Consider the following 21,715-nt stretch of genomic DNA (forward strand, 5'->3'; position numbering starts at 1 on the left):
AATACCCAGCGTTGCCCGGGAGGAAAGGAAAGTCAGTCAGTCAGTCATTATCCGACCCGCTATATCCTAACACAGGGTCACGGGTGTCTGCTGGAGCCAATCCCAGCCAACACAGGGCGCTAGGCAGGAACAAATACCAGGCAGGGCGCCAGCCCACCACAGGGCACACACACGCACACCCACACACCAAGCACACACTAGGGACAATTTAGGATCACCAATGGACTGTGTCTTTGGACTGTGGGAGGAAACGCCACACAGACACGGGGAGAACATGCGATCTCCACGCAGGGAGGACCCGGGAAGTGAATCCAGATCTCCTTACTGCGAGGCAGCAGCGCTACCACTGCACCACCGTGCAGCCCGGAAAAGAAAGTGTTTTTTTTTTTTTTTAAATTGTTTGAGAAAAACATAGTTCTAAAAAAAACAACTATAAAAAAAAATTAACAAACAATAAAGACTCATTAATGTCTTTGTCTTGCCATCTTGTATGTATGTTTTCATCCAGTTGACGCTCGGACCGGCCAACTCTATTTAATTTGAAAATCAAAAGGGGCGCAATGGTGCTTAAACATAAAGAATGCTGGCATTCGCAAGGTATATACTAACTGTGTAAGCCAAGCATGGGATCCTAGAAAGTATTGAAAAAGTCAGAACTACTCTGGGCATCTCTCTGCTAGGAGGATTTGTATTGCCGACATGCTTGCATCATTTGTGCATTAGCAGGTAAGTGACTGTCTTTCTTAGGAGGTTTCCTTTGGCCGGTGTGCTGGCCTCGATTGCATATCCTCGGAGCTGGAACCCTCACTCTGACTCTACGTCTCACTTCCGGGCCGACAGGCACACACACTTGCACGCAGAGAACTGGAACATACATGCACACATTGACTTATATATATATATATATATCTCATGTATATTTCTCTTCTGGTTCGTCCTGCTTCCACTTCAAAACCGGTCCCGCCCACAGGCAGCCAACACGGCATTTCTCAATTCCTATTCGTCCTCTTCCAAACCCTTCCCCACGCTACCTGCAGCTCCTCTTCAAAACTGGTCCCGCCCACTTGCAGCCGACGCGGCATTTCTCGATTCCTATTCGTCATCTTCCATGTCATGCACTATACTGGCCTGCTGAGCATATTACATCCAACAAGTACTCAAGGTGCTGCCACAACGGTGAAGTAGCTTTACCACCTTTGCGGGAGCCACCTATGTTTTTACAACAGCTTCTTACACAGCAAACATCAGAAACTAAAAATTATCGTGAACACATTCGAGAATACAACTCTTCTCTAGCGTTTGCTTCCATGGCTGCACAGATAACTCAACCACCTGGCCACGGACCATGCTGTTTTAAAATACACGGGCAAATTTATCACCAAATCTCTCCACTATACGCTAACACTTATAACTGTCCATATCCTGGAGAGGTAGATGTTTTTGACACAGCAGAAGCTACTGAAGTACGCTTACAAAATTAAGCAAACTCTGTATGCAGCGAAAATGAACTTCTCCAGCTAGATTCCATGCTCAGAACCATCAACCCCTTTGCTAATTCATACAAACACATGCATGAAATCGCTCAGTCCATTCCAACAGCATCTGTATGAATGGTTTTCAAGGAAAACCCTAGGCAGGATTTACGATGATATAATGCCCCGACATGTCACACCAATGTTGCAGAGATTTTCATCGGAGAAGATGGCGAAACGCCTACCGAAAGGAACATTTGCATTTATCCCATAGGCAACTCCTGTAAACAGATTTCCATGCTCAATATGAATTGCGATTCTGTGGTTTACCCACTTTTATTCCCTTATGGAGACATTAGCTGGCACAAAGATTTACAACATGTTCCTGATAAAAGAACCGCCAAGCAAATAAAGCTTACTCAATGCCAATTTTACACGTCGAGATTAGCAATGAGAAATACATTTAGTATTTTGCACTCCAACGGCAAACTATTCCAACAGTACGTCGCAGATGCGCATGTTAAAACAGAGGGCGCACGTCTCAATTATCTCAGATTACATCAACAAGATCTGCACGTTGAACTATCAGATGCATTGCAAGCAAACGCTGAAAATAACAACGTACGTGTAGGCAAAATGATCATATTACCATCCACATTTCCAGGAAGTCCAAGATACATGCAACAAAACTATCAGGATGCCATGGCCATAGTATGTAAATTCGGAAGGCCTGATTTATTTATCACTTTTACATATAATCCTGCTTGGCCAGAAATTCTACATGCACACTGCGTCTTTCGAGAAGTATTTATTTCTTCTTGATTTCTGAATTCCTTTCTCACCGTTTTCCATTCCTATTCTTATACCGCCGTATGCTTGGGTGGGCGTTGACTAGTATATTATTATATTATATATAAAATAAGATAGACTACACTTCAGTAAGCGTTATTAACCAGCTAATGCCCCCACCCCATATACTGATGCAAACATAACTTTCAGAATAGCAAATTTGAAGAAACTGATAAAGTGATTTTCTGATAAAATTGATTTGAAAAAATGCATTATTACAGAAGTAGCTTTAAAGAGAATAACCTTTGTATTCACTGATTCATGTGTGGCATGTGTATAATGCTTTAATTTTGTTTTTTGTTTTTTTTTTTTTTAGTACTGGACAGGATTTATTTTTCATTTACTAAGTAGAAAATGTTGGTGAATAAATGTAATATTTGCACATGGTAAGATAACTAAGGAAGTCTGGTGATCATATCATTCTTTATAAACCTTTACACTGAAATCACCACCAAGCCTATAAACGATAGCCCCCCACACCAAATGTTTATCATTGGGAGGAAATTCCAACGCCCATCTGAAACAAAGATTTCAGACCCTCACCATGATCAATAAGCATTACTATTCAAATGTAGTTAAGTGGATACAATGTTTATTACTGGGATTTGAGATTGCAAACCAGAGTGGGTTCTTTGGATTAATGGCAAAAAACCTGGAGAGAAATGATAGGTACAATGTTTAGATCTAAGGGACAAGATAAGGCAGCTTGCAAGTGAGGGTGCTGTCAAGGATTTGGGGACACTACCAAAGGTGAAGATGGCCATCTAAAACGCTATAGTTCTACACAGCTATGAAGCTTCAGTTAAGTAACCTATACCCTTAATGTCGGGTGGAACTTTGGATTTTTCAGGATGCAGGTGACATGGGTCATATTTAGTAGGTAAACACAAAGTGGCAAGACCCTTACTATAATGTGTAACCTGTCTACACAATGCATACATAGTTTAGACATCATTTACCGTTTCACTTTCATTTCTCACATTTAATAAAAAATGAAAATTCAGTTGCCTAACTACAGGAGCAGCAAACTGCAGCCGGGTGCAGCGTGACTACGTCTGAAGGGAGCCACCCTGATTGCTGGTGGCACGGAGAGAGGCTACAGCCAATCAAAAGAGTTTTTGCTGTTCGCAAAGCAATTTGCTGCTGCGCACCGTAAGCGTGCTTCATTAGTGTGGCGGGCCGATTCCGTATTGATTGGGGGCAGCGGAGCCTGAAATTCATTGATTGTTATCCTCTCATTAGCATATAAATTAGCTGCTAGTGAAGCGGGGGGGGGGGTTACACATCATTACACTTGCATGAAAGAAAAAGCTAGCTGCACATTTAGAAATGAGATTGCTAATTTAGAGACTGCAGACAAGATGGGGGGTGGTCGCACAGAATGGTGGGGGGAGCGGGGAGCGAGAAGGGAGCCACCATTCGCTTCCACACAAATGTCTTTCAGGTTTGTTATGTTGGAAATGAATCTGTCAGTAATGAAGTGATAAACATGAGAAAAGGTAGAAAGAAACAAACAGCCTTTGCTTCAAATAGTGTCTTTTTAGTACAGTACAGTTTAAGATGTTCTCCATCTGGAGCATGGACAAAAGTAGAAATCTTAGGCTTTACAGTCAAACACTGTAGTCATTAGATCACACTTCCTCCCACCGCAGCAGTGAGAAACATATGAACCTCCGAATACGGGAGGCTGAAAGGACAGACAAACGCATAAGTGTGTAAAGTTAGAATAGGAATTGCCAGGGTTTCCACAATACAATATGACTCACAATACAACAATATTATGATTATTTTGCACAATATAAAGTACTGTGATTCGTATCTGCAATATATTGCAATAACTCAATTTTTAATTTCACTGAAATTGAAATCTTACGCCTATAGGCATCTATTACATATAATAAGAAAAAAATCATTGACTCAGTCTGTTCTATTTAAAATTGTTGACATGGATTTCAAGTATGTTTGCAGTCTCCACATTAAGACTGGTAAAAGTTACAGTACATAACAAACATATTTGCCACATCATGCAACATAAACTTTATTTTATATTTTAACAATCACATCATTTTTCTGATTTAAGAGGTATTTGGCAACATTATTTATGAAATACAGAAAACAATGGCAGCACCCATAATAAATGAAAAAAAAAAAAAATGGCTCCACAGGGAAAATGTATGTGACACAGGGTTGCCAGGCTGTTGCTACACCTGATGACCAGGAGTATGTGATGTGTGACGCTATAAACAGGATGGCTTAACAAGGTCAGCATTGTACACTTTGTGATTATAAAATTTGTGGATCAATCAAAAGAAGAAGAAAAAAAAAAAAGCATGCAGAGTTATTGTTAAAGATATTTTGAGTTACCAGTTCTTTTCTGTTCTTTGATTTTATGATTTATATCTTGTGCTTTCATTATTGAAAATCTTTCTAAATTTCTCAATTTATAACTTTGTGTCATATCCAGTCCTTTGCTTATTTGGTTTCTGTCTTTCCCTGGTTACGACCTTGACTAGTTATTAAAACTATGATCCATCTTCTAATTCCATCTTACTTTAAACTGCTGCTATCCTGTTCAGTCAATATAAAGCTTTGAGTGAGTCCTGGGATATGGGCCTTTATGTTTGTAGTTTGTTGGGCTATCAAGCAATAATTGAGATTAGAATTAAAAGGACCCTCCATGAATCAGAAAATCTACAAGACCCTGGCAAATACTAATGATTATAACAAGACATTTATTACTGTTCTGGTTTTGGAAATTTCTACAACATTATTATTACCCTATTGTTTTCATATGGTCCTCAGCCACAAGTACAAATCTCCTTAACTCGCTCAGCTGTAAATCATGACTGCCTTTAAAATTGTGGGGGGCTACATACTTATACAGGTACAATGAAAATAATTCACTCTTTTCAAAACACATTGTTTTCCATGTGCATACACAAGCAAAATGTGTTGAATACAGTTCAGTTTCCCAAAACTGGTAGAAGATCCATGTTAATTAACCATGCAGGAAAAACACCAGTCTATCTATTCCTTTAAGGACTCAATGTTTTTTCTTCAGCTCAAGCAGCTTCCTGTCTCCAAGTCAAACATGTGCTAAGAGGTTGTTAGAGAGGGGGCCTGGCAGCAGGTATGAACAAAATATAATACATATGCAAAGAGTCTAAGAAGAGATGGGGCAAATTGAAAAGGAAAAAAAAGGAGCCTCTCGGGTGGGTTCAAATGCAACCTTAAATGAAAAGACAATAAAATATACCAATTATACATAAACTGCCACTTTGCAAACACGATAGGGGTGGGAATAAAAATCCATTGTGGGCACTTAGCTGCTTTTAAGTGTTTCAGTGTTTACTACCCTCAGGACACATGGTAGACAGTAGTTCACCAGTGAACCACCCAATTGTGGACAATGAGAATCTGTGTGCATTAAGACTGAAATTCACTTTGGCCTTCATCAGGCAGTCAGCCGAGAATGTGACCTACAAATATGGTGTTTACCAAGGCTGGCCTGAGTTTATTATAAGGCTGTCTTCAACTACACAAGAGGTAAACCTTTATCAAATAATAGAGCTCCACTATGATATGGGGGCATTGCAAACAAGAAAAGAGTAAAAAATAAATAAATAAATAAAACACATTACATGTTGCACCAACTAATAGCAGAACACTTCCTGATCCAAGTAGTGAAAGAAAGATGCCATTTATACAGTGTGTATCCATAAATGTGCCACCTTCTATACAGATGGAATATACCATTCCAACCAAGGGCATTTACACGCTCTCACAGACAACCCCTAACATAAGAAGTGGCTGGAAATATGAATTGGCTGGCTACACCCAGTGTCAGGGAGAGGGAGACTTCCTTGGGATTCAAATTTAGGTGATAAGCAATGCAGACCTCCTTTTCCTGCTAAAAATAAAAATGTGCTGAAAACAATCTCTCACTGAAATGCTGTTTGCCCGCAGATCCTCTCTTTAGAAACGGTAATGAGGTGCCACTCCTGGTATGAAGCAAACAGCTATCACATGCCAAGTTTCATGTATTATACTAGTCTGGAAAGCTGGCAACATGTCTGGAAACCAACCAGCACTGACCAATCACTGTATTTGAACCATGGTGAAGTCAGAACAACTGAGGGACACAGGAATTTGTCAGTAAATAATAATAAAAACAAGAATAGCTGGCCAGTGAGTTAGAAGCAGTTGGAAAGCTGGCATTCAGTTATAAGTCGCATGATGTGATGCCAACATTTTATACCTATTTGTGTTACTTTACAAAATGAATGTAACACAAGAAAAAAAGCTAAATTTCACAAAGATCACATTCAGTAATAAGTTTTAAATGGGACTCCAGACTAGAGCTTCTCTAAAGGCTACTAAAGAAAGCCAAATACTGGCCACCCATCCAAAGCTATTCACATAATATTCTCAAACCAATTTAACTCAAACCAGAGTGATGGACGGCTGAAGTTTATCCCAGGATCTTCAGGCACCATCTCTGGCCAGAACATCAGCCCATTGCAGGGCCCACCCAAACGCACACCCACAATGGGCCACTTTAAAAGTGCCAGTTAACATAACACACAACTCTTTGATATGATATGATATGATACAGCCCACACAGGCACAGGCAGAATATGTAAGCTCAACACAAATGACAAACAGACATGGGGTTTAAACCCGACATGCAGGAGTTTCTGTGACACACTCATGCTAACCAATATGCTATCATGCCAACCATCCTGGACTATTACTATTGTATGCTGCCTTGGGTGGTGGCACCAAATAAATTTCATAATGAAACATAGACTAAGGTGCTCCTCTGTATAAATGTCCAAATATTTGGTGAATGTAGGTTAAACAGTGTGGATCTGCATAACAGACAAACACACACACACATCCAGCTTTATACATTATATCTGGCTGACAGGGTTCTGCTTTGTGTCCACTGCTGCCAGGATAGACTCCACTGCTGTGATGATGAGGTGGACTTAGCAGATTGGACAATGTTATGCTATTTGCATTACAACATTACCAAAGGTTACTTACAAAATCAGGATACATTACAACTGCTGACAGATATATTTTTACAGTTGAGGCACAGCTGGGAGTAGCAGTGCTACTGGGGCTAGAAACTGCAGTGGCTGTTATTGGTCATATTCTGAGGATGCAGGGGCTGTTGGGTACGAGGAGGCCAGCGATACCAAAAGAGGAGAAGTATTTTGTGTTTCATGTTTTAAGTTTCCTGTTAGCCTACCTTACGTTCTGATACCTGTGGATTCTTGTTTTGTCCTGGATCGTCTTTTGTTTTGGGTTATGGTCTCTCTGGTGTCTTCCTGCACATCATGGGGTATTTTTCATACGTGGATTACTCGTTTAGTCGGATGTAATTGTTGAAGATTTGGCATGATCCTGGATCTGTCGGTTTTTTCGAAACTCTTGCTGGAAGTGTTGTCATAGCAACACATCCAAATCCTCCTTACATCGATGTAAACAAGGATTAGCTCACACACTTCATCAGTGTCCGTGCATGGAATTCATTCAGTCATGACTTCGCCGTTCATGAATGAGCGACCAATTGATATTGGTGCACGAATTATAAGACGAGAATTTCATATAGAGAGGGTTTTGCGTGATCGGCAAGATCCTTTATTGCTCCCGGAAGAAATTCTTTTCGAAAGATACCGCTTTAGCCGAGGGGGAATATTGTACCTCAAAAATTTATTAGGACCTTATATTCAAAGTCAAACTCGGTGAAGTCGGGCTCTCACAACCACACAGACAGTATGCATTGTTTTGAGGGTTTTTGCAAGCGGCACTTTTTTTATATACTGTAGGCGATGCGGAAAATCTATCTAAAAGTGCAGTTTGCCAGGCAATTCGTAAAGTCCGTTTGGCTCTGAAAGATTTCCTTCGGGTTTTCATTGTGTTTCCTGGACACCTGCGTGTGCAGACAAAAGAGGCGTTTTATGCCATTGCAGGTAGGTAATACACAGGTAAAAACACCCACAGTTCCATAAAGAATCTCACAATCAGCCTAACATTCTCATTACCCAGGATTTCCAAATGTGATTGGATCAAACATTATTTGGAAAATGTACCTCTCCTCCTGATGAATAATCAGACACAGTGTCTTCATCAAATATTTGACCTTTGTCAATATCTTGTTGGTCAGACACAGGTTCTAGGGATATGACATTCCCTGCAACTGACCCAACAAAAAAAGATGGCTATATGGAACATACCTATGGCACACATTGAGGACAAATATATGCAATAACCATCCTTTACCTGAAATGAAGTGACCACTGCATCCTGCCACTGGTTCTGAGGAGGAGCTTCCCCGTGGAATGCCCTCAGAAACAGGGCAATGGGCATTTTGCTGGAGAGCCAACTCTTTTGCAGGGGTTAGGTCTGGACCTCCACCTGTTTTTTGCTTGTCTGCCTTCTTATTAGCTTTAAAATTAATGTTCTTTACATTATATATTTTTCTTTATGTCATCAATTCTTTAAATAGTTATATACCAATATTTACCAGTTTGAAGTATGTTCTTGTACTTCACTTTAACCTGTTCTCGTGTTCTCCTTGTGCTCACGTTTGATCTGGAATTATGACATATTAAATAATAATTAATCTGACACATAGGAAATGAAACACTGTTTTCAGTAAGTACAATGCACACGCATTTAATTTGTCGGCCACTTTTTGCCAGCCATCTTTTCTGGTTTGGGCTGCTTTTGCAGTGTTACCCCTTGTGCATATTAAATCTTGAACTTCTTCATGTCCTTCGAATGAAAGGTCTTGCTCCGCTTGTGTGGAAAAAAAAAAAACACCTGTTCTTTCGTCATTTTGTTACAGCCTATCAAAGACTTGCTGATCATGTTTTCTTGACTCAATATATATGGGCTTTTCAATCAGCATGGGCGTGCGCATTCATCTCGGATGATTAGATCCAGCTAGACTAATCTACTACACGGCTGCGTTTGAAAAACCGACTTATCCCGGATGAGTTTTACTGGCATTAACTCATCCAAGATGAGGCATCTGATCTCCGATGATTTAAGCGACGTACGGAAAATACCCCCAGGACTTTCCGAGGATTTGTTGTCATCTTGTGAAGAAAGGAGTGCTCCTGATCCCATTCACCTGTCTTCATTTCATCAGGAAATACCAGTAGGACTATCTGCCTCCATCATTGCATTTCATCAGTTGCCGTTTTCCATGGACTTTATAGTGAGTGTTTATTGTTGTGGTTTGTTTTCATGTTTATTGTACATCGCTGTAAAGGGACTGGGGTGGGATTATTTAGCATGTAGTTATATTTAATTTATTAGTGTTTAATATATTCTTTAATTGTTGTATTACCGGTTGCTTTTTTTGTCTCTGCTTGTGAGTGTGTGCGGGTCGGGTCAATGCTGGGTGTGTCCCTGGAATCTCCACCAAATAAATAAATAAATAACCATCTCTTTGATAGTCTGGTGCTGCTAAGAGTCACACCGTTACATGGGTAAAGTGCTTTTCTCTGGATCACAAGGTGTGGAAGAGGTGAACATCACATATGCCATTTTAGAATCCAATATCCTAGCTATATAAAGGATGAATAAACAAATAAATCCCAATTTGAAAGAGCTCACAGTGAGGTGTACCACTCAAAATAAAGCCCAATCTACAATAGAGGTTGCGGGGAAAAGTAAATCTAAAATTCAAACTGGCTCTGCTACAAAACTCATTAAATCTGACTAGATGCAATTCAAGTGCTGAATGTGTCAGGCACTATATAGAAATACTACTGATTATGTCACTTTCATATCAATCCCTACTGCAAAAACAAGTGTCAGGCGCTCACACTGTCACTACATAAAGCAAATGAAGTGATTAATAATCCTAATGTGAAGAGTTCAATGAAATACCTTGATGTATAAACAGAAGCATCACGGTGGCACAGTAGCTAGCACTACTGCCACAAAGCGAATGAGTCCTAAATTCGTATTTCAGTCAAATAACTGCCTTTGGGTATTTCACACGTTCTCTCTATGTTTGCATAGTCTTTTTCTGGGTACTCCATTTTTTCCTCCTTCATCCCAAACATTTGTGTGCTGGACTGATTAGTAACCCTAAATTGCCCCTGTATGAGTAAATGTTAGTGTACAATGATGCTCTGTCCAGTTTGTTCCTCCCTTGCACTCTCAGGGCAGACCCCAGCTCCCCACAGTCCTGCATTGAATAAGTGGGGTTAGAAGGTGCAGAAATGTTTTTTGTTTTTTTTTGTTAAAATAAGGCTTTCAGTTTTTATTTTCTTAATGAAAATGACAAAAGGCAGCAGCACTTGGCAGGTTAGAATGTCTTCTTTGACAACATCTTGGGCTGCCAGCTTTATACACAAGTAGCCAAGCTGACTGGCAACTAAAAAAAGAGTTGCCTTCACACTTCTGTACAAAATAAGCATGCACACGACAAAGCTTAAAAATGAGAACTGTGAAAGTCTGTTAGCTTGTAGACAGACAGAAAAAAGCTTTGTGAGCCTAGCTGTGTTTTATGGGTGGGGGCTGGCAGCAGTGGGTGGTGGTGGTGGGGGGCTTTAGAGACCCCCGCAGGGAGAGCCTTATGCAAATCACACTCTAATGTTGGATTAAAGCGCTGTGTATTATTCCTAAACGAAGCCATCACAAGAGGCTGTCAAGCTCTACATCACACCCCTTTGCACAATGGCACTTTAACCCAGCTTGCCATTTAGCTGGCCTTTTACTCTTTCATTTCTTTTTATCTGTGCACCTTCTTTTCTCTCCTCCCATTCTCTAAAAATGGCCTTTTACTTTCCAAAAGTCACATTACACATCAGGAAAATAGCTTTTCATTCTTTGTGTCCTCTCTCCAAACATGGCAGTACAGGAATGTTGTGGGATGCATAGTTCAATCTTTATGATGAATAATACATTGTGATTTGGGAGTGGGGCACAGAATACCATGCAGTTACAATGCCCGACTGATCACAAGCTTACAGTATGTCCACATGTTTGAGTGACCAAAGAGCAAAACATCAAATTTGGTCTGCACCATTCCCTCCCAGAAATCAAATGATAGCCTATTCACATTTGGCAGAAAATGTCTCCAAGACCAAGATGCCATTTGTCAAAAAACCACTAATGAAGTAAACAATAGGCATTGCCAATCTGACAATCTCTGCAAGAAACAACCGCCTTTACTTAACATCACTGGTATAAATGAAAGAACAGTGAATTCAAGATGGAATAACATAGGAAGGAGGCCCCCCACAAAAAGGGTTGCATAAATCTGGAACAAACTACCAAGTCCTATTGTTCAAATGTAAACCTGGAAGTTTTTAAAAGTATCCGAAAGACACTGTTACACCCATAAGTTATGTTCTGAGACAAATGACCTCATGTGCGCTTCCAAGCTAAAGAACCGACGACCAGCCATGGGTGGTGCTACGTGGAGCCAGTACCTAGACCTTCTCTCAAACACATACTGCACAGAGACCTTCAAGCTTCTTAGAGGCTTCTGCCCAACATCCTCTCAAGAGATAATGGGCTTTGAACCCACCATCTTCACCTCACTACTTCAACCAAAGAGTCCCTCTAAGAGTCATGGTTACTTGGCCAGGGTAAATCATTACAGTGATCATGGAACAAAGGTGAGCAGGGTCAGAACACATCACCTAGAAGGCTGAGACTACTGTGCAACAGCCGACCAATGACCAAGGTAAACAGGCTCTCCATAACTTATTATACACTATGAAAGCAACTATGGTAGAAAATGACTTTAGTTTTTCAACTAACTGAAAAGCAGGTAGGTTTGCAGGGAAGTGGACAGACATTTTTACTACAAAAAACATGTAAATATGCTGGAGGACCTCTGTAATTTTAGTCCCATCCGATTCATGCAAATATCAGAATTTTGCCGACATGTTGATTCGCACAGTACTAGTTTTACCCGATTTATTTTATTTTATTAACTTTTTACAGAAGGTGAAAGGCTACATAATCTATAATAAAATGTGAACATGTGCACAAATGAACCCATAGACAAATATCTGTAAATATCTGCATAGTAACATACAGATATAATCTAGCTGACTTTGCATATCCACACACTCCAAATTAACACAAATGCATGTAAATAAATAAAACACACACACAAAGACAAAATACACACCCATCACACAAACTTGTCTTTGAGCAGATTCAGTCCAGTTGACCCTGCCTTACAAAGATACTGACAAATACAATTACACAGGCACATGCTCATGCATGTAGGTACACTGCAGTAGACACAAAAATCCACAGCAAGGTACACTTAACATAACACTAAACCAGGTGTACTCACACCTTAATGAAGATGTACACTTTTGTCAATACTGGAACACAAACCAAGAACGTTAAATCATTTACAATGCATATAAGTACACATACTGCCATACAGTCTGCACATACACTGATGTGCACATGGAAACATTCAGGATCATTGTCATGTCATTTAGGATGTGACCTGTGCTGCCTTTGACAACTCCTTTCTACCGCACTTTTCTGTGAAAAGAGCAATACAAAATTGAGAATTAAAAAAAAAAAACTTACTATGCCTGTCAGAAACAGCCAAGCAGTAGCCTTGACCACATTTAGGGACATACATTCCCCCTCGGTGGCACACACGTATATAAACACATTCCAGATGGCACGCAGACACACAAAGGCTCGTACATGTACACGTCTGAAATGACATACATACACACACCTACCAAAGCATCTAGTAACTGACACATGTCAAGCGGCACACTAACACACAAAGGCTCCAGATGGCACACCTTGAGTGACACCGCTTCACACGAGTACACACATGCACACCACTACACCGACGTATACTCTGCAAGTGCATTCGAGCATGTACACGTGCACAGATGAATTCTCTTTGAGATATACGAATAGACTCACAATACAGTTTGACACCCAGATACACAAAGACAGACACACACACACACACACACACACACACACACACACACACACACACAAATCCGAACAGCGACACACAAAGAATTCGTCAGTCTCTCACCTAAACACCCTTTACGCCTCAAGCTGGTGTCGCAGCAGCAGATGCATGACCCACACTCGCCTACTACCAGCTCTCCGGACGCGATGCCTACCTTCTGCTAGGCCTCGACTCCCTCCTAGGCTTCGCTTGTTCACCTCTTTCCGGATGCGCTACACCATTTCTGCGGCTCGGAAGGCAGAACAGCGCTGTCATGAATTAGCATTCCTGCAGCAGTCACGGGACACAAGAGCGACCAATGATAAGGCGGCAAACCAACTGGGCTACGCCTCCTCCCCGTGGCTCCGCTCTCTTAGGTCAGTTGTACAGCAGGCTCGCGCCGGTCTCCATGGCAACGCGAAGGGGTTTTAACCCTTGCCGGAGATTTGACGTAAAGCGGCTCAGGCCTCGGGTGGCTAATATTTAGGAGACAGACGGGCAGCTTCCGCCCCGGTGCGTACCCTTGCAACAAGAAAGAGGACGAAGAGGAAGTTAGACACTGTCCGTCTCTGTGCTCGGCCAAAACGGACACACCTTCTCCAAAGAAAGTAACACTAGCACCTTAGCATTTTCAACCTGTTTCCAATTAAGCTGCGGCTTGGCACAAATTCATAGTGACCACTTTTGAATGGCATCGCATTGATTCGGCTCCTAGCCGCATGCAGGGGGTGACTGTAACGTCCTTACAGGGGACTATGGAGGAAACGTCGACTGTTGGCATAGCTGTTTGAAGTGCTGGATGCTTTTAAGAGGAGGCCCCCGGAGTGAAGGGGACAAGTTTGATCTAACCCCTCCTCAGTCTTGTAGGATTCCAACTTGGCTGCTCAGCAAAATTCTCCTCAAAGCAGAGCTAATGAGGAACCCAGTGATAAACTGGGAGGGAGAGGGTTAAAAGCTGCCCAAGTCAGTGCATTCCTCTGACAAAATACTGTAATTGAGTTACCCTGCAGCTTTTATGCAAACAGCTGACTGGAAGAGCTGCTAGTACACAATGCTCATATGGGCAAAGAGGGTCAATAGCCCCCTGATTGATATCACTTCCCTTAATTCAAAGCGACATTTCCTAAAAACTCCCAGTTAGTGTGCAGGCTGTGCAAGAATGCAGCTGTGCATGAGGAAGAGGCTGACAATGGCCAACAGACCATACAGTACATAAAAGCCCCCCACCCCCCTTCAATGTTATTAACTTTATGGTGCGGCTATTTGCCCTGAGAGTCAGATTAGCTTTTGTCAGCACCTTCTCCAGACCCTTCATCATGACCGGAATGCATTAGCTCTCTGACTCTTCTGGGCTACTAGAATATCTTCATCAGGTATGAACAAAGAAACCACAGGACTAACCCTTATTACTGTTTGTGCCATTTGACATGGTGCCATGGATCAGACTGTGAGTTTCTTTATGTGCTACATGTGTCTTTCTCATTCATAGAGCACGGTCAAACACTAGAGAATAGAAAATGAAGCAAAGGGGTACGTAATTGGCTTCCATTAGGCCTAATGTAATGCAGAGAATCCATTTTAGCGTGGTATGACCTGAGTCTGTAAAAGTCATTGCCAGACCTAATTAGTACAACTATTCAAATGCTAAATAGTTTTACTGGCTTGATTTGGGGAAAATGAGCATGGATACACATATGTGTTGTGACATTATTTGAGTTTTAAAGTGCTGTGAAAAGGTAACTTAGCACACAGATGAAATAAGATAAAGGAAACAATAATATTGTGGCCATATTTGGAGAAACTCACACTATTATTTGGAGGGCCCCTGTTAAGGCTTTTTCGCACTCATAGTCCATTTGCTCTGTTCCGAATCAGGGGATGATTTGTTACTTTCTTGTAATTTCCAGTTAGTTTGGTTGCATTTCACACAGCAAATTTCAAACAAACTCAAACACATTACATGACTTCTAGTTGTGGGGTATGTCAACTGCAGTTGCTTCCATGTCAACTTATATGACTGAAAATTGCTTCCCGTGTCATATTTAGCGACTGCATGCCAACCTTCCAGCACAGGCTTAGTTGTCCCTTTTTCTTACTGCCAATAATATGCTGCCTGATGGTGCTAGTCCTGTACAAAGGTTTAACAGTTATGGTGAGTTCAACTGCAATCTTGGCCCTTTTTTTCTTTTTTCCATTCTGTTGTAGTATGTAAAACATAAAACATCAGACAGACAAGCTTCTCTTCTGTTCGCAAGGTCCAAAACCCCAGTGTTTTGCATCCCTTATAGCTGTATTATGTGCATTGTACTTCCCAACCAACTTCATTGGTTGCCAGCTCTCATGCACACAGAGTCCACCCCATGACTGAAGACAAAATCAAACTTGTTTGATTTCATCCGTGCAAGTCTCAGACTACCTGGACTGAGTCACTGGGCATGCCACATTAGATGACTGTTTCGTGGAGAGTGCCTTGCCAATTACCTCTGACTTGTTAAGATTATGTAAATGAAGACTGAAAATCTCAGGAAACGTCTCCAGATGCGATGTGGCCTTACACATATCCATTAACATCCCATGGGTGCAGGACCATCTTAATGCATGGGCATGCTAGGCAGTTGTCACGAGCATAGTTGTCCCATGCTAATCTATGTATGTTATGACTTGCTGAGTGGTTGTGTAGGTAGGGGCCTCAGTGCACTGCTTTGCCCGGGGGCCTATAATGATGTTAAGACGGCCCTGCATGAGTGTGTCATGGACATTTCTTTCATTGGGCAGTAACATTTTTCTTCCCGAGAAAAATTATCGTGGAGGACTGAATACAATTGTGTTTGCTCACTGCCACATTGTCTGCAATTATTTGCTTAATTTGCCAACCACAGCTCTATGAGCAAAACAGCTATCAAACAACTGGAAAACTACTTGAAAATGATGTACTGCTATGTGTGGTATGAACAGCCCACATTTCAAATAGCCAAGTGTACAAAAGAAGGCAGGCTACACTGATGTGCTTCAGCTTTATAACAGTAGAATTATCAGGTGAATTTCATTTATCTGTATGACGTTGTGTGCTTACTCTGCAGCAGCCACCATATTAACGTAACCTCAACTTAATTTACATGTCTACTGTCTTAACTCCTGTAAATAATTGTTAATAATGTTCATTATGGTATCTTTGACTAACAGTAACTACATATGCCAAAATTGGTGTGAATCTTTATCAATATCGCGCCTGAAAAGCGATCACATTGGAAACATGCCCCACCTGTGCACATCAGATTACGGTGTTTGATCGTTGGGTTCAAAGGGCACTGCTATTCGTTTCTTACCACCTCTGTATGCATTTCACTAGACCCAATCACAAGTGAATTTACAGCTTTTCTATTTTCCTTTTGTTTAGCTTCTGACTGCTCACACGCATGTGAGCCAGAATCAGGTACTGTACTAGGCTTTTTCTGAATGATTGGTTAATTGTGTGATTTGTTTTTTGCAAATTATGTTAAAATTGTACCAATGTATATATTTATTGTTGCCTTTTTATTGTTTTTAATGCTCCATGTTAACCCTCAACTCATTATGCTGTGAGTGAGATTCCCTACCGACAGTAGACAGCTTGACTACCACAGCATGCATAATTTTACCCATAATGCACAATATTTCATGTGGTGTCAGATCACATTCATACCTCATTTAAGCCGATCCGGGGATCGCCTGGTACAGCACCAAGACCTCCCTTTCCAAAGGATGTTGGTACAGTTGTTTTGGTCCACACCAGAATGTGATTGGTATGTTCACAACTAGTAAAATTGACCGGGCTTTTAGGAAAATCACACCAGAGTTCGAAAAAACTGGTCCAAATGAAATAGGCGTAAAAAGAACTTTAAAGCCAGGGTAGGTACACAAGATACCCCACGGATATTATAGTCAGGTCCAACTGTCCCAGTTCTTAAAAATAGAAAACATAGCAATGTTAAATCATACTCCATCTTTAGATTTTATGAAAAAATGCCAGTTGTGCTTCACATTCTTAAATAAATCATCTGCAGATTACTGACGCAGGTAGAAATTCCTTTAGCTGCCATACATTTAGTTGCAAGTTCTCTCGCATTACAAAATAATCTGGTCCGCTAATTCTGGTGATTGTTTTGTTTAATTAACCCATTACTAAGATTTTACTTTTAACTCTTAATGGTCACTTTTAGGTGGCACCATGTCCTGTTTGAATGTCACCTGTGCATGTTCTCCCTGTGTCTGTGTGGATTCCCCAACAGATATTCTGGTATGCCTCCCACATTCCAAAGATACTGTATGTATGATAGGTTTATTGGCAACTCTCAAATGGCCCCATGTGAATGAGGCTATGCCATTTACAAACACAGACATTAGTCTTCGTTTTCACCTTTCGTCCACACTACCCCAGCATTTTTAATCCCCAAATAAAAAGACTTTTGAAAAAGCTCTCCAGAGTCATATACTTCTGAAAATGCCGGCTTGGCGTTACAATTTGACAGGTGAAAACATAGACTTTTGAATACAGAGGATCTAATCATGCCCTGATTTGTTTGTGCTTATTTTGTGGCCTTTCCCTGACTGGATCCTTCTCGTTACCACGTCTCATTTCCTGATTGGTCACACTTTATGGAAGAAAGCCATATTCCACCATAGTGGGCATAGATGAGTTGCTTTTCATGGCGCTTGTTGTTCTGCTTACCTGTGTGTATCTAAATTGCATTTGTGCAGTTTGACAGCTGCATTCATGCACAGAAGGCAAATAATTTACCAGTCACTACAGTTTTGAGATACTGTATATCCCATGTTCTGCAGCATTTCCAAGGATTCTTCTGTTAGTCTGCATATGTACAGTGTAGGTGAACATTTAATTTCATATGCATTTCGGATTATTTTAGTGTGGACAGAGATACTTTTGTAAATGATGTGAAAATACTAGTGTGGACAGACATACTTTTGTAAATGATGTGAAAATACTAGTGTGGTCAGAGATTGTTTAGATTTAAAACCCCAGTTTTTAGAAATAAATAGAAGTGTGGATGTAATATGAGTGTGGGTGTAGGTGTTTGTACAAGTTTGTCCCACTATGGACTGCAATTCCATCCTGGGCTCGTTCCTGCCTTATTCTAACCATGGGCAGAGTAAGTGGGTCAACAATTAATGGACGTTCATCTTTTGTCCTTACTGGAACATCCTACAATATTTACAACAAAAGACATACCATATTTTGGACAGTTCGGAACAACCCATCTGCTTGGCTTTTCAGTGTGTGCCAGGTGAACATGTGTTGTAACGCTATGGCATTGCTTCCATTTTTCCTATTTTTCCAACAAAGTTAACAGTTTTGGAGACATTCTTATTAAGGAATAGGAGACTCTCAAGAAGCATATGACCTTTTACATCTCTAGTCTTCTTCTCAACATTGCAGGAGGCAGCTAGGCAGGAGTTCTTTGAGTCTTAGTTACTCACAATTTCCACAAATCTTCCTTCTCTAGGCTTCAGGCTGAGGCACCACAGTTTAAGTCTTCCTCTGTTTCTGACCCTTTACTTTGATTAGGTTTAATGATGGGTTGTAGATCACCGGGAGGCTGATACTGTGTTTTGTTGTACGCTTTTTGCATACCCATTGCCCAAGCCTAATCTTAAGCCAGGCATTTGTAATTCTACTCATTCTGAATGTAAAACTGAATGAATTTCATGCTTGGTTCCCAAGATTCTGTTAAAAAGAATTTTAAATAAATGAAAGGGAGTGATGCTGACATGCTATTCAGTCTGGTGCTATTGAAGTAGAGTCTCAATCATTCCTTCCATGTGGCTCTACACTGTTATGGTATAGCTGGGGTTGTTTCCTTGGCTAATGTTTATTTCTTATTTCGTTAATATTAATTGTATTTTTCAGATTATTTTATTAATTCCATTTTTGGTTCTGTTTTGTCTTTGTATTTAAGTGACATGATTTTTATTGATATGGTGTTTATTCATTTCAGTTATGTATGTAGTGCTTTATGCTATCTGCCCTGCTGCCAGTATGTGGAGCCTACAGAGGTGGGGCCTCCTAATTAAGCAGCTGGGGTGCTGTCCCGCAGAGTATTTAAACCCAAGCTGTTTGGTATTGTCATTTTGATGATGATTCCTGGTTTTTGATTTTTATGCTTCTGTTTTTGGATTATCTGGCTTTTGACCTCTGCATTCACCATAAGTTACTGTTTCTGATTGGCGTCTAGGCAAAACCTATTTTTTTTTTCCTTTTTTGTTGCTGCCTTGCTTTTACTTGTTATATTCTTAATTCTTTTAAAAAAATGAAAATATAAGCTTTGTTTTATTTGGATCAGAGCTTTTTATAGTTTTCCTTTTCTCCATTTTTGTAAACATTTTGAGACTTTAATTATTCAGGAGCCTTTGCCCAATACTGGGTATGATAGTCTGCCATTTGGGTAAGGGTTAGACTGGGGCCAGATCTGTTTCAGGGTTGGTCTGGTCTTTTCTGTGAGTTGTTGGAGACCTGCTCCATTTTGGTGCTTCGTTTGTGTCAGGATTTCACAACACATGCAAACCCAGCTGCCTTGTCCAGTGCCTGCACATTCACCGTGTTGGGTCCACTTCACAACACTTATCTGAAGTAAGTAACAACACCATCTGCTCCAATTACTTCAACTCTGTGAGCATATGCAATGCCAGGATCCTTCCCAAGACTCACCCAGGCCCAGAGATTTTACCAGCCAAGAAGTGCTTACAGAAAAGTCCTCCCTAACCATGCTGTCCTTCCCACACTTCTTCTTCAGGTTCCTCAACACCTTCTTATAATCCATGGATAACTAAGCAACATGTCTCTGTCATGTCCAGACCATGGATATTACAGGAATAATCAAATGCTACACACTTAATAGAGTATTGCCAAGGCAGACAATACAGTACATTATGAGCAATGTAAAACACCATGCCTTCTATGTGGCATTTTTAACTACAATATCAGATTAAGAGGCTGAGTCCTTCTCAGTCATTGTCTCTAATTAAAGGGTGTTTGATTTCAGCCATTTTCTAATATTCATACTGCTTTGTAATTCTCAATGATCTATCTTAATGATTTTAGATATATGCAAAAGGCCTGCCTAAGGTAATGCTGGCACCAACTAACTAATTTGAGTATGAAATGTAATCATACTTGCTAGAAGGGTGCCTGTCAATCAAAAAAAATCCTATTTAATTCTTTCTGAATTACCAGGTATATTCATTGCTTTTATGCAAAACAGTGTTTTTTTCTCATTTAAAAATTGTTAATGGATGGCCCTACCAGATTGGTTGGATAGACATGATTTCCCCAAGGTCCACTGATAACTATGGGTTTGGCTCTCTTAGGGTCATTTACGTATTAAGAATGGCATTGGCATCTGTCCTTGAGTTAGAAATGTGTTGTGTAAGCTCAATGACTTCGGCTACTGATTCCAGTTTGTTCAGTGACTTGTAGCTCTACAAGTATGGTGTGCATAGAACTTGTATAATCTGCGTAACATAAAGAATTTTTTTAGGTGCTAGCAACTTTCAGTGTGGGGCAGCAACTTAGATAGATAGATAGATAGATAGATAGATAGATAGATAGATAGATAGATAGATAGATAGATAGATAGATAGATAGATAGATAGATAGATAGATAGATAGATAGATAGATAGATAGATAGATAGATAGATAGATAGATACTTTATTAATCCCAATGGGAAATTCACAAATCCACTTCTCCTGGGTTAATGGTTTTCCTGGGAACCTCAGTTTTCAATTACATCTTAACTATGTGCAGTTTAGTGTAATTGGTGGCCCTGAACTGTTGAGAGTGTTGATGCTTGTGTCTGCCTGCCTTGTGATGGATTTTCATGATGTTGGGGGTTAATTCCTGCCTTATATATGATGTTACTCCTGTTTTGAAATAAGTGGGTTTGGCAAATGAATAAATTAATAATCCCATAGTCTTTCTGGCTCATTCACCTCAGGAGGAAATGTAGAATATCGCTTATCCACCATTTTCAAATCTGCGGTCTCAATTACAGATTCAGTCTCAACAGCAGCATGAAACAACTGACACTAAATGAAACCCACAATTACCTAAAATTAAAATAGTCAAAATTGTACAGTGTAACTGAGCGAACAGACCAAGTGAATCCATGAAGTGTGAGTTGGGACACCAACCGGGTGAACCTCTTATAATGAACAAAAGAAAAAAAATAAGAGGTGCAGTAAGTTACAACAAAAGTGCCAGCTGCAGTAACCCAAAGTTGTGTCTTTAACAAGCGGTTAAGTGAATTGCACAGGGACTCCTTCACTGTCAAAGGCATGGTTCAAGTGAGATGCCACCTCTGGCGGCCGTCCTGATTTATAGCACCACAACTGCTTGACGATTGGCAGGCGGACCA

At 40.5% G+C, this 21,715-nt stretch overlaps 1 protein-coding gene across 6 annotated transcripts in view; it reads right to left on the reverse strand.

Moving 5' to 3' along the window:
• Positions 1–13,625, reverse strand: part of LOC114656269 (polyhomeotic-like protein 2) — a 121,598-nt gene extending 107,973 nt beyond the window's left edge. For all 6 annotated transcript variants that reach the window (XM_028807782.2, XM_028807781.2, XM_028807779.2 and 3 more), the window contains exon 1: positions 13,481–13,625. The gene's annotated coding sequence lies outside the window, so the exon portion shown is untranslated. The remainder of the gene's footprint in view (positions 1–13,480) is intronic.
• Positions 13,626–21,715: the final 8,090 nt, after the last annotated feature.

The sequence above is a fragment of the Erpetoichthys calabaricus genome, chromosome 8 (assembly GCF_900747795.2).
Source record: "Erpetoichthys calabaricus chromosome 8, fErpCal1.3, whole genome shotgun sequence".
Taxonomy (NCBI): domain Eukaryota; kingdom Metazoa; phylum Chordata; class Cladistia; order Polypteriformes; family Polypteridae; genus Erpetoichthys; species Erpetoichthys calabaricus.